The sequence below is a fragment of the Stegostoma tigrinum genome, chromosome 26 (assembly GCF_030684315.1).
Source record: "Stegostoma tigrinum isolate sSteTig4 chromosome 26, sSteTig4.hap1, whole genome shotgun sequence".
Lineage (NCBI taxonomy): Eukaryota > Metazoa > Chordata > Chondrichthyes > Orectolobiformes > Stegostomatidae > Stegostoma > Stegostoma tigrinum.
In genome coordinates, this window is record NC_081379.1 from 17267806 (window position 1) to 17280805 (window position 13000).

The window sequence follows — 13000 nt, forward strand, 5'->3', positions numbered from 1 at the left end:
AGATTCTCCAGCATAAGCAGTTCCTACTATCTCGGGGGCGTGGGTTACTTTTTCACTGAAGAAGTATGCAAGCTATGGACCAGGAAAGGGAGGCAATATAAACCTGAATGATGATGATGATGTGATAGTGGTTTGAAAGTAGAAGACAGCTAAATTTTAAGAGTCCTAGGAGCCCAAAGCAGTTTGGGGAGATTGGGGCTTGCCTGTGAGTTAAAAGATGTATTCCTATGATTTGGACAAGTTTGAGCTTTGGTGAATCAAAAACCACTGAAAAGAGTATTGAATTTGGAGATTTAAAAACATGAAAGAGGATTATGGTGACAGCAAGACAGGGATGAGCAATGTTACAAAGGTGGAATCTGGCAGCAAGGATGATGGGATATAACATTGGACAATTTTCATAATTATGGATACCGTCATTGGACATCCTCTTCAAAACTGTACGAACAATTGATCAAATTAAAAGTTGAAGTGAAAACACCATTTTTCCCAAGTGGTTAGGGAGGCCAATGGTGGGGGTAGGGGCAGAAATACTAGACCCAAACCATACTTCAGTGTGACACCCCGCACGTGTGGACATATACATGACATACAAGACCCAATTGGTCTGCTGGTTATATTTGATTAACGTAGGCATAAAGGTTTGCTGCTGAACTTGTATAATCACTTCATTAATTAAGTTTCAATAGTAACCAATAATTGTACTAACACAATTTATTATTGTTGTATCATGTATAATTGTGTTCATCTGATCTTAGAAGCTAAGTCGACTTGGGTTTGTCTAGCATCTGGTTGGGAGACCATTTGAAATACGAAGTAGACTTTATACCTAAGCAGTAGCCCACCTCAGAAAAGCTAGGTTCAAGTCCCATCTGCCCTGCATGCATATCATGACTTCTTCATGCAGGTTGATTTTACAAAATAACTTGCTACATGTGTGAAATAGCAACAAACAACAATACAACAATTTAAAGCCAACGTACCAGTTGTGGTATGGGAGCAACTAGTGTAATACGTTGTTCGTTGTTATGACATTTGGAAGTGTTTTGGTCCTTGAGAACTGAGTACCTTTCTACTCTACTTTCTACAACATTGATTGTGGTCCTGTAGCTTAGCTTTAAAGCTGTCCACTTCCAGTCGCCTCCTTTTTTTCACTGAGCAATACTTGTCATCTTGAGTTTTGCTGCAAGGTATGGAGAATAGCTGATTGTGTTTACAGCCCTTGCAATCAGTGTCTGTGACATCACTGCTAATGACACAACAGAATTTAGATGATTCCTTTGTAATGTTTAGTTCATGTCGTGGTCTGGTGCCCCTGAAGTGAATTATAAAACAGTTGCCCTTGAAGAATGTTCAGAAAGAGCCCTTCCTGCTTCATTCACCACCTTATTCACTGCTCCACTCCCTGAGCGAAGTGGCAAATCAGTAATATAGCCAAGGAGTGAACAGCCAAATATCAAATGAGAGGCAGTGACAATGGATGCATTGCTTACAGTTCCATGCAGCGTGGGTGAAATGATCAGGTTAATGGCACTCACTCCTGCTTATGTGTGGTGTTAAGAGATATGCCAATGTAGAATATATGGGAGCTGATTTACTTTTTTTCTCCCCTGGGTTTTATTGAAAAATATTGGGCACTTCTCCGCACTGATCTGGCAGTGCTTCACCATGAAGGATCCAATGATTTTCCAGGCACAATTCTTTGTACAGCATGTCCACACAAATTTTATGAAGTTCCATGCTTCAACACCATCACAAAATTCTTCGAAAGGTACAGCGTTTGTAGGGCCTAACTTGGAAGTTTTGTTGTGAAAGCTGCTTTTTTAAATCAGTCGTACCTGTCACTTGAGTACTTCTGAAAATTTAAAAATTCTGTCTTGAGTTTTGTTGGTGCTAAATACTTTGTGCTGGCATTCACTACAAGCACAAAAAACACGTTCTGATTTTCCTTCCTCTACATCCATATCCATATCATTTATTATCAAAGCTCCAGTGAACAATTGGGGCTGTAATGCTTATCAGTCTGGAGCATCGGTGATGAAGTAAAGCCCAACCACTTAATTGGCAAAACATGTGTCTATGAAACAATGTCTTATTATTTTGGGGCACTCCTTCAACTGTACTCGAAATAGTTTGTCACAGATTTCCAGAATTTTGGCAGTCTTTCAATAGATTGCTGTGGAGAAAATCACTGGTGTGTGCATGAATAGATTGCACCGCTTCACCTTAATGAAGTCACCGAACCCTTCAGTTGCTGATGCTCTGTAGACCGAAATACTGGAATAAGTGTACTGAAGAATGACACTTTGTGCATCAACATCAAGGTTTCTGATGGTGTACCTTTTGCAAATAGAAATCAAAACGTTGGCATCAACTTTGTTCTCTGGAACACCTTTTCAGCTTTTGATAAATACAGTGTGCTTCCTGAAATTGACACTTGTGCTGCCAGCTAAATGTGTGAAATTCTTTGTGAGGCTGAGATCAAAGATGCTGAGGTTGAACAATATTTCTGCTGTGATTACTTCCAGTGTTCCCCAGCTGTCATGATAGGAATCCAATAGTAAGATTGCAGCACAGCAAATAAGAGCAGAAGTAGGCCAGTTGGTCTTTCACACCTGCTGTACCATTCATTTATGAACATTTCTCATCGTCCAGTTCAAAAACCTGTCCTGACTCTTTCCCCCCGCCACCACCACCATCCTTTGATGCCTTGAGTCCCAAGGGCTATATCCAACTCCCTGAGATCATACATATTTTGTCTTTTGTTTTTTGTAAATTGCACAGGCTCACTGCTATCTAGGTGAAGAAATTTCTGCTCAAGTGCTGGTCCCCTTTTCAAAATATGAAATATCTCATAACTATCTCACTTTGTTGTAACCTTCTTCGTGACATCAGTTGCCACAGATGAGGGAAAAAAGACATCAGCTTGTTTTAAAGCAATCTAAGTGCTTCTGTGCAGAACAAGCTTGCTGACTGATTTTTGCCTATGTTTGGCTATATACCAAGTGTTTGTTATGGAGTTGCTATAAATTTATTAACTTTTATGCTGCTGTTGATACATCTGTGAACCTTTTGATGTCTCATGGTACAATAGATTTTGTGCAGTTCAGCTTGTCACTATTTTGAGTCAACACTGCAATTTTTAAAAAGTAGCTAAATGAAGAGATGCTTGCTGCCTTTGTATTATAACTGAAACGAGCACCAGGTGGATCTTATTGATTGAAATACTTGACTGGGATTGTTAAACTGGGCCAATCAGCAAGCCCTGGCTAACAGTTATAAACAGGAAATTTTAGAAGATCTCCCTTGTCCTGGGACTGGCTTTGAGCTGGTTGGTCAGAGTCCATGTAGTCTGTACATGTAAATAAAAGGTGACTTGGTGACGGGATGCTAGCTTCTCTGCAGTTATTTCACTTTGCTTTTGTGTTATAGTGTGCAGCTTCACATGACATTCTTGAGTGGCTAACATTGTTACATCGGTATAAAGTGAAGACTGCATGATAACTCACGCTTACTTTTTGCTGTGAAATTGCATTTCTTTTGACTATTTGGGTTTGAGCAACATCTTTCCCATGGGCATTTTGCGTTGGTGAATCATGTGCCTGACGAGGGTAACGTGAGGACTTTCTCTTCCCACCCCCAGGCACTTGCTGGCCGAGAGACTGATTAATTGGTGTTGTCTGAGGCTTGGAGAAACATACAGGGGTAGTGAACGTAGAGTAGATCTTATAGCATCTTTTTGTCAATGCACATTTGCAACCAGGAAAAGATTGTAAGCAATTTAGGCTGACATTCAACAGTAAGGTGACGTTTTTGGCACTGTGCAGTGCCTAGGTAATTTATATTATTAATTTCGGATTCCCTGCTATTTCATAGGCGTCAGCCTGTCTAAACGGCTGTCCCCTAAAGAAGGGTCACTGGATTCTAAATAAAACTGTTTCTCTCCACAGATGCTATCAGACTCCCTGAATTTCTCTAGCAATTACTGTGTTTCTTTTCCTCGGCCCTGTCCTGGGCTGGCTGCTGGGCATTGTGAACTGAGAAGCAGCAAGCTTTTGAAATACTAGAACTAAAGGCTATCTGGTACCAGAACAGATTTGATAAAATTCGGATTGTCTGGTTTTCTTCAAGAAAAGCTGAATTCTGGCCACTCTACTAGTAGTTGAAGCAGTCAAGCAGCTACTTTTATCTAGACTGAACTTCTTTGAATAGGAATGATCAGAGCTGATATTGTTACTGTCAGACTGGGCAACATTGAGAGAAGCTGTTGGCCTCAGCATATTCTCGGTTCAGGAAGGAATATTATCTTGGCTTTTCTCTAATATCATTGACACTTTGGAAATTCATTTTTGGCAGTTGGATGAAGGCAGGATGAGCCTTTTACTGAGTATCCTGTTTTATTTCATTTAGGCCAACATGTCAAAACAACATTTTGCTGGCATTGAAAGATGTCTGTAACTTTGAGAACGTACTCTTGGATAAAATGAGTACTTTTACGAGAGGAGAAAAGCTGGGAGAATTTGACAAAATGAAAAGGAGGGAGAAAATTGGTTTGGAGATTTTATATAGTACTTTTTAAACTACTGTGGTGAAACAACTAAGTGTTGTGACTGAAAACACCATTGTGCTTTTGAAATCACTTTGCTCACTTTTTATGCTCTAATAATGAGAAGAGTTACTTAAGTACTGGAATGTGCCAGCAAGTCTGTACTAACAAAGTAAAAGCAAATCCATGTTTCAAGGAAATTGATTTTTTTTTCTATTTATTGACAAAGTGGATATGTGTGATCTTTCTTTTTTAAATAACTACTAGAGCAAGGTTTAATGAATTTTTATGGCTTTAGTAATAGTGTTTTAGGGTGAGCATTCCAGATTTTAAAGTATTGTGGGATTCCTTGGTTATTACTGAATTTGGACGTGCCATAGTGTTACTTTGTAGTTTTAAGCTTTGGGATGAGGAGTCAACAGCTTGAGTTTCCTAAGGCTGAGATCTTCTAACCATTCAAAGTAATCTGTAATTTTATGTACATGGGTGTTGCTTGAAAGATCATAGATAAATCTGGGATGTAGAACAAAGAGCAGGAAGTTTTCTCCATGGAACAATAGTTTGGTGGCACAGTCACTCCATGCCAGCAGATGCTCAGGAAAACAGAAACAAAAATTGCATCATTACTGTTAACTCTGTACCTCCTTCCAGATGCTGTCTGATACACTGAGTACTTTTAGCATTTTATGTTATTATTTCACATGTCAAGAATCTTGAGTAAATTGCTCGTGTACAGATTCAAGATTAATGTGTTTTGAGCCAAGGACAAGTTGGCTTATTGGTATATTGTTTCTCTTGTATGTATTGTATTAATCCTACTTGGGGTTAGTTTAGCTCAGTTAACTGAATAGATAGTTTGCAATGCAAAGTGATGCTAACAGCATGATTTCAATTCCCACACTGGCTGAGGTTACCATGAAGGATTCTCCTTTCCCTCACCTGAGACGTGGTAAAGCACAACCAGTCATCTCTTGAATGATAAAGCAGCCTATAGTCCAGTAAGACTATGGTGACATAGCTTTATTCATCCTGCTTGCTCCCAAAGCCCTGGTCCATTTCAGCCATCCCAACATAGAATTGCTGGATATGTTTAGGCCAGTTAGGTGATTTTTTTTTAATGGGTAATGCAACCAGTTTTGCTTGGGAATTTGCTACCTGCTATATAGTGTGGGCAAGAAAAGTAGCTGGTGATAGTTGTTCAGCAGAGTAGTGCAATTAAAGCAACACTGCTAATTCATCATGACTGTAAATTAAAGTTTGTGTGTTGGGAATGGTAATGTTACTGGTAACGTTGAGGCTGAAAAATCAGTGTCATCACAGTCAACGTGACTACATGTTACAGCGATCTGGTTTTTCCCTGAAGAGCCAGCAAACTAAATTTAACGACAGATTCTTATTTGATAAAAGCCAGGCCAAATGAAAACTTGGGGAAAAAAAGTATTCTTTTATTTGGCACTTTAATCAACCCTGAATGAATGAAAATTTCACACACTGACTACTTTTGCAATTGAACCTTTAAATTAAAGCTGATTCACAGTATATTTAACCCTGAAGTAGTAATAAATAATATTTTCTTGGCTGGAGGGGCAAGATACTTGACATCTTTATGGCGTTTCATTTTTTTTTTTGAAGGTGATCACTGGATCTTGTCAGTGACTTATCTCTGAGGATGTGGCAAGAATTAGATTCTCTTCTAACAGTACCCTTCAGGTTATACTATTTATGCAATTGTGTTTGTTGGAAATATGTACGATTAATGGAAGGATGTCAATGCACCTGGATCTTGTGATCTTGACTCCTAAGCTTGACCACCTTTAATCAATTAAAATCAAGAACAGAGGGAAAGAAGCAGCAAACCATGTTGTCAAAATAGATAGTGAATTTAGTCAGAGGTAGTACTACAAAGCCCCCCTTGGTGATTAACAGTTGACCTTCTACATGTTCTGTGCATTTCGCACTACTTCCAAATGGCATTCAACATGGCATTTTGATTTATCTGCCTATAGAGGATGTGAGGTACTAGCTGTCTTAAGGCTTTTTTGGCAGTGTTTGGCTCCAAAACTTTGAGGTTAATGCTGAGGACTCTTAGGATACTCCCTTCCTCATCACTATGATTATATGCTACTGCTGTCATTTCTGAATTTGTCCTGCATATACTGGACAAGATGCAGGGATGATGCTGCGTGAATCTGAAATGTTAGTGCATAAGTATGATTCTAAGGGTTTTGGTCACAAGTAGTTGCTTGGTTAATCGACACCAATCTGCCTACTGCTATGGGTACTTCATGTTCTCTCCACATAGATTTCCCTTTTAGCTTGTGTTCTAAGTCTTTTTTTATTGAGAGATAACAAAGTAGTCACTTACTGGTAGAAGGAAAATTGGGTACAAGTAGACATGCTGCGATGCCATAACACAATCTTTTGAAGGTGAAGTTGACAATTGGTCATAAAATCCATTCATGCTACAAACAATGATATTTGCTCGATACTGTGTTTTAATCAATTGCATAAGTAACCAACACTTAGTGAATAGAATAGACCCCCTATGGTGTGGAAACTGGTCATTTGCGCCAGCAAGTGCACGCTGAGGAGCATCCCACCCAGGCTTACCCTTCTACGTTATCTCTCTAACCCTGTGATTCCCATGGCTAATCCACCTAATTTACGTATCCCTGGACATGGTTGGCAATTTAGTATTACCAGTCCACCTAATCTGTACATCTTTTGGACTGTGGGAGGAAACCAGAGCACCTAGAGGAAGTCCACTTAGACGCAGGGAGAATGAGCAAATGCCACACACAGTTGCCTGAATTTGGGATTGAACCTAGTCCCTGGCACTGAGGCAGCAGTGCTAACCACTGAGCCACCATGTCATCCATCTTAATTTATAACTATCCACTGTTTTTTGTCATGATTTGGAGAAAACTTTTTAATTTGCTTGACAGCAAATTTGTGCTCACTGCAAGCTTGAATGTGTCAGTATAGTTTTCTGTTTTGTGGTTTCTTCATTCAGCTTATTGGTGTCTAAAATACTTTGTATTAGTGTCACTGATGATTTACTGAAAGTGAAGGATATCCTGTTTGCTGTTGTGGTCCCAGGGGCTCGATCAATCATCTCTCCCAACATTTATTTGTGAAATACTTGTTCCATTCGAGAAAATTTTGTTGTGACGTTGCAAAAATGTTTGCAGCTTATGATGTGGAATAGCTTAAAGAAAGGATCCTTTTTGCTTTTGAGGGTTGAAATTTTAAAAAGCCACAAGTAGAAGGGAGAGAGGTTGCACTTTTAGACATCCTGTTGTGGTGTAGTGTGGAAATAATAAGTAGAACAACCAAATCTGCAGGAAAAAAAAATCTGTTGTGCAGCTACTACATAGTCCGTCAGTAGATGCAGCTGTTAGGACGGGCTAGTTTCCTGTTTACTGTAATTTACGTAGGGATTCTGATAAGGTGTATGTGTGTGCATTTTCTCTATTCGCCACTCGATATTGTGATAGGGATTCCAAGCTGAGTGACATCTTGAGGCTTCAGGACTTGAGTTGTGTGTCTGTTGTGTGTCTGTTGTGTGTCTGTTGTGTGTCTGTTGTGTGTCTGTTGTGTGTCTGTTGTGTGTCTGTTGTGTGTCGGTGTTTGACTTCATGGAACTGCTGAAAATTTTCAAAAACCTGTAAATAGATTTTTGAAGGTTTGTGATATCCTCATGGTCACCATGTAGTTAAAAATTGCTCACATTTCAGTTCCACAGCACTGTAATCAAATTATTACGCCAAGAACAAAATTGGGAGCAGTAGTTTATGCTACTGGTTTAGCCACAAAAATATTTGTCCACGGCATGCATCTGCTAACTAGAAGGATCATTTGATCCTATTTGAGAACGAAATAAGGATACTTGCTATCAAGATAATAAAATGTGAGGCTGGATGAATACAGCAGGCCAAGCAGCATCTCAGGAGCACAAAAGCTGACGTTTCGGGCCTAGACCCTTGATCAGAGAGGGGGATGGGGAGAGGGAACTGGAATAAATAGGGAGAGAGGAATTCTCCAGCATCTGCAGTTCCCATTATCTCTGACACTATTTTAACCTCACTACGAAGCCTCTTCCAGGGATGCCTAACCTGAAGAAGTTACCCTCCTCCCTCCGGACCAACCTCAGGGAATCTCTCTCCCATTGCAACTCTCTTGTAATCTCTTTGGCCTTGACTCCACCTATCTTCTTTACTCTCCATCTTCGGTCCGCCTCCCCCTCTCTCCCTATTTATTCCAGTTCCCTCTCCCCATCCCCCTCTCTGATGAAGGGTCTAGGCCCGAAACGTCAGCTTTTGTGCTCCTGAGATGCTGTTTGGCCTGCTGTGTTCATCCAGCCTCACATTTTATTATCTTGGAATTCTCCAGCATCTGCAGTTCCCATTATCTCTGATACTACTTGCTATCAATCTCCATTTTTAAATTGTTCGTGGACTTGATGTTCTGACCTGAAATGGGCCTTGTGCTTATTGGAGCCTGAATCTGACAATCCGATAGTATGAATTGCATTGTACAGAAAGAGGCAACTGGACAAAAGCACTCTGTCCTGCCAAATTACACAGCAATGACTGTTGTAGATGCAGAGCTGGATCAATTCACTTAGAAAATCCTCACTACATCCTGGAGCGTTGTGGTTTGGGTGGAAACATAATGTAATGGCCCCACTTTCTGCCATCTCCAAGTTTGTTGAATAGATTAGGATTATTTTCATTAGAAAGACGGAGATTGAGGATCTACAAAATCATGAGGGGTATAGACAGGGTGAATAGCAAAAAGCTTTTTCCCAGAGTGGAGGACTCAATTACTAGGGGTCATGAGTTCAGAGTGAGGAGAGGAAAGCTTAGGGGAGATATGCGTGAAAAGTTCTTTACACAGATGGTGGTGGGTGCCTGGAACGCGTTGCCAGCAGAGGTGGTAGACACAGACACGTTAGCGTCTTTTAAGATATATTTGGACAGGTACATGGATGGGCAGGGAGCAAATGAACACAGACCGTTAGAAAATAGATGACAGGTTAGACAGAGGATCTTGATCGGCGCAGGCTTGGAGGGCCGAAGGGCCTGTTCCTGTGCTGTAATTTTCTTTGTTCTTTGTTCAAAATCTGAAAGTTATCTTCATGCAATGAGAAAGAAAATTGATAGCTCTCATTATATTAACAGGTTTTGTTTAATGTATGGAAGCATAATATTGACATGGTTATGTAAAAGTCTGGTCATTTTTGTTGCATTAGAATCTATAATGTTGCTGCTTGGCTGATTGTGATCTTAGATATACTGCATTTCTTTTCTAACTTTCACCCCGGACCAATTTAAAAACCCCACAGCACAGGAAATGTACAAAAACTACGTCACATCAGCAAAATGACTGAGATGTAATAGGAAGGAAGCATGTGATATGGTTTCTGTGCATTGCACTTGATGAAAATGTAGTTAACTGTTCTAGTACCATAGAAAACTTTGTCTTTTAAAAAATAGGAAGTTTGAATGCAAGTGGAAGTGAAAGAACTGAAGTTCCTGAAGTCTCAAATTAGGTATGTGACTGAAGAGTCTTCACTGAAATGGTTCTGGAAGAACAGCATGGCAGAGAATTTTGTTTTTTTTAAGTTTTAAAATTGATATTGAAAGTGTGTAAATAAGTTTTCATTTATAGTTTGGTTGCTTTGAATAAAGGTAAAATTTACATCTGGTATGTGGATACAAGCACCTATTTGAGAGAATAATTGTAGAATTAATAGCTCATACAATTTTTGGAGTTTGTTTTGTAGGATGAAAGCATCACTGCTGAGGCCAGCATTTGCTGTCCATTCCTCCTTGTCCTCAAAGATGGTTATCAGCTACCACTTGGAACAACTGCAGTCCTTGGTTGATAGGGATGACTACAGATCTGTTTTTGGAGGGGAGTTCAAAAAAGGATTATCATCCGGTGATGTGGATGAATAACATACAGTTCCAAGTCGGGATTGTCTGGGGAAAGCTTGTGGATGGTGTTGTTTCCATGTCTCTGCTGCAATTTTATCTTTTTGAGGTAATGCAAGTTGGAGGAACCTTAATGAATTACTGTATTGCAATTTGCAGATGGCAAACTACTGTAGCTCTGCAGCAGTGGTTAAGGGAATAAATAATAAGGTGGTCGATGTGGCATTAATCAGTGGGCTGCTGCATGCTGGATGGTGACAAATTTCTTGATTATTGGAGCTGCACTCGTCAAGAGCGGTGGAGAGAATTTTGCAGTCCTGATTTGTGCTTTGTAAATAGTGTACAGGCATTGGGGATGCGGTGAGTTACTTGCTACAATGTCCCTAACCTCCAGTTGCTCTTGTGTCCACACTATGCACAATACCTAATCCAGCTCAGTTTTGCGTCAATGGTAATTCCCAAGATATTAATAGATGGGGATTCAGTGATAGCAATGCCATTTAATGTCAAGGGGCGATAGTTAGGTTCTGTCTTGTTGGACATGGCCATTGACTGGTACTGTTGTGATGTAAATGTTAGTTTGGTCTGATAAGTGACCTGTTTAGATATTGTCCAGGTTTGCTGCATGTGGACACCAGACCTCTTCATCTGAGGAGTCACAAATGGTATTCAACATTGTTAAAAACAAAAGTTAAATTGCTGTAATTTTACACAAATATTTGATAAAGCAGCAGAAGATGGTTCCGTCTAGGGTACTTAACTGACAAACTTTAGGCTTTTCTACAGCAGTAGTGTCCCTGTCTCTGAGCAAAGAGGCCCAGGTTCAAGCCCTACATGCTCCAGACCTGCATAGTAACACCTCCTAAAAGTTTGAATAGAAAATATCTGCCATGAAGAATTCCTGAGATCTGTCCTGGGAATGTGATGACTGACCTCCAACCATCTTCCTTTTATGCCTGGTATGACTATAACCATCTGAGAATTAGTGAATCCATTGCCAATTTTGCTGGAGTTTCTTGAAGACATACTTGGTAGAATGCGGTTTGATGTTGAGAGCAGTTATTCTTGCCTCACTTCTGATATTTCAGTTCTTTTCTTTCTCAGTGGCTAGCACTGCTGCCTCACAGCACCAGGGACCCAGGTTCAATTCCAGCCTCTGGTGACAGTCTGAGTGGAGTTTGCACATTCTCCCCATGTCTGTCGGTTTCCTTCGGGAGTTGTGCAGGGTAGGTGGATTGGCTATGCTACATTGCCGTTATGCCTAGGGATTGTTTAGGTTAGATGTGTTGGGAATTGGTCTGGGGGATGTTCTTCAGAGGGGCAGTGTGCACTTTTTGGGCCGAACGGTCTGTTTCCACACTGTAGGGATTCTATGATTTGTCTATACTAGGACCAAAGCTTTAATGATGTCAGAACTTGAGCTTCATTTCAGTGTGCAGCTCATTCCTTTTGCGAGTGTGGTTTGATAGTACTATTAATGACATCCATCATCTTGATAGAGTACATCAATATTTACTCCTCATTGTTCAGTACATAAAACATAGAATTTTACGGTACAGAAAAAGGCCATTTTACCTATCATGTGTGTGAGCCCTGAGCCCTCTGCCCCTGTTCTCCCCACCAAGTTGTACCATTGAACCTGTATTGTTTCTTTGCTAAAAATGCATTGTTGCACATTTCGCTGCATTGAAATTTGTCTCCCAGAAGCCTGCTGATTTTTATTCAACTTTTCACTGTCCCTCCTGAGGTCACTCAGCATCATCCTAACAATTCCATGATTTTCCCTAGATTCTGCATCATCTGCAAAACCCACTTCCAAATTATTTACGTAAATCTGAAAGAACAAGTATCCCAACACTGATCCATCGGGAGTGCTACTTTCAACTCCTCTCCTGTCTGAGATTTGTCTATCTATACCTAGCCTCTGCTTCCTATCTTTTTTAGCCAGCTTCTAATCCATGCTACCAAGGACCCATCAATCCTAAACATTTCTAATCTGCTAACTAACCTGCCATATTAAATGCTTTCTAAAAATACAAAAATGCAAAATCCACAGCCTGTTACTTTGCCAAAGAACTTTATTTAAATAATCAGACATGGCTGGTCCTGCACAAAGCCACGTTGGCAGTCTAACGTGCTTTTCCGTAAGTGTATATTTGTCTTAGCCTATGTTATAGCCTGCATTGTTATTTGCACTATTGATGTCAAGCTGACATATCTGTGGTCATCCTTTGCCCCTTTCTTAAACAATGGTGTCATATTTCAATCATCCTTTGCCCCAGGACTAATCTAGTATTCAGAGGGACCTTGAAAGTTCATCAATTTGTTCCCTTACTCTTCTGGGCAATTTCGGATGCATTCAATCCAGGCCTTGTTAGCACATTTTCGTTATTCATCATTTGAATAAATGATTTGTTGGCACATATCTTGAAGATACAGGGAAAAGCGTTTTGTTGCTATAATCAGCTGCCATTTTGAGTTACAAAAAGTCTAAAAAGAAATTGCTTAAATAAGC

At 40.0% G+C, this 13000-nt stretch overlaps 1 protein-coding gene across 6 annotated transcripts in view; it reads left to right on the forward strand.

The window, feature by feature from the left end:
- Positions 1 to 13000, forward strand: part of LOC125464259 (protein-tyrosine sulfotransferase 2-like) — an 83266-nt gene that overhangs the window by 6331 nt on the left and 63935 nt on the right. The window contains exon 1 of one of the 6 annotated variants that reach the window (XM_048556535.1): positions 10079 to 10100. The exons of the other annotated variants lie outside the window; for them this stretch is intronic. The gene's annotated coding sequence lies outside the window, so the exon portion shown is untranslated. Of the gene's footprint in view, positions 1 to 10078; positions 10101 to 13000 lie in introns of those variants that run through there. 6 annotated transcript variants of the gene reach the window in all.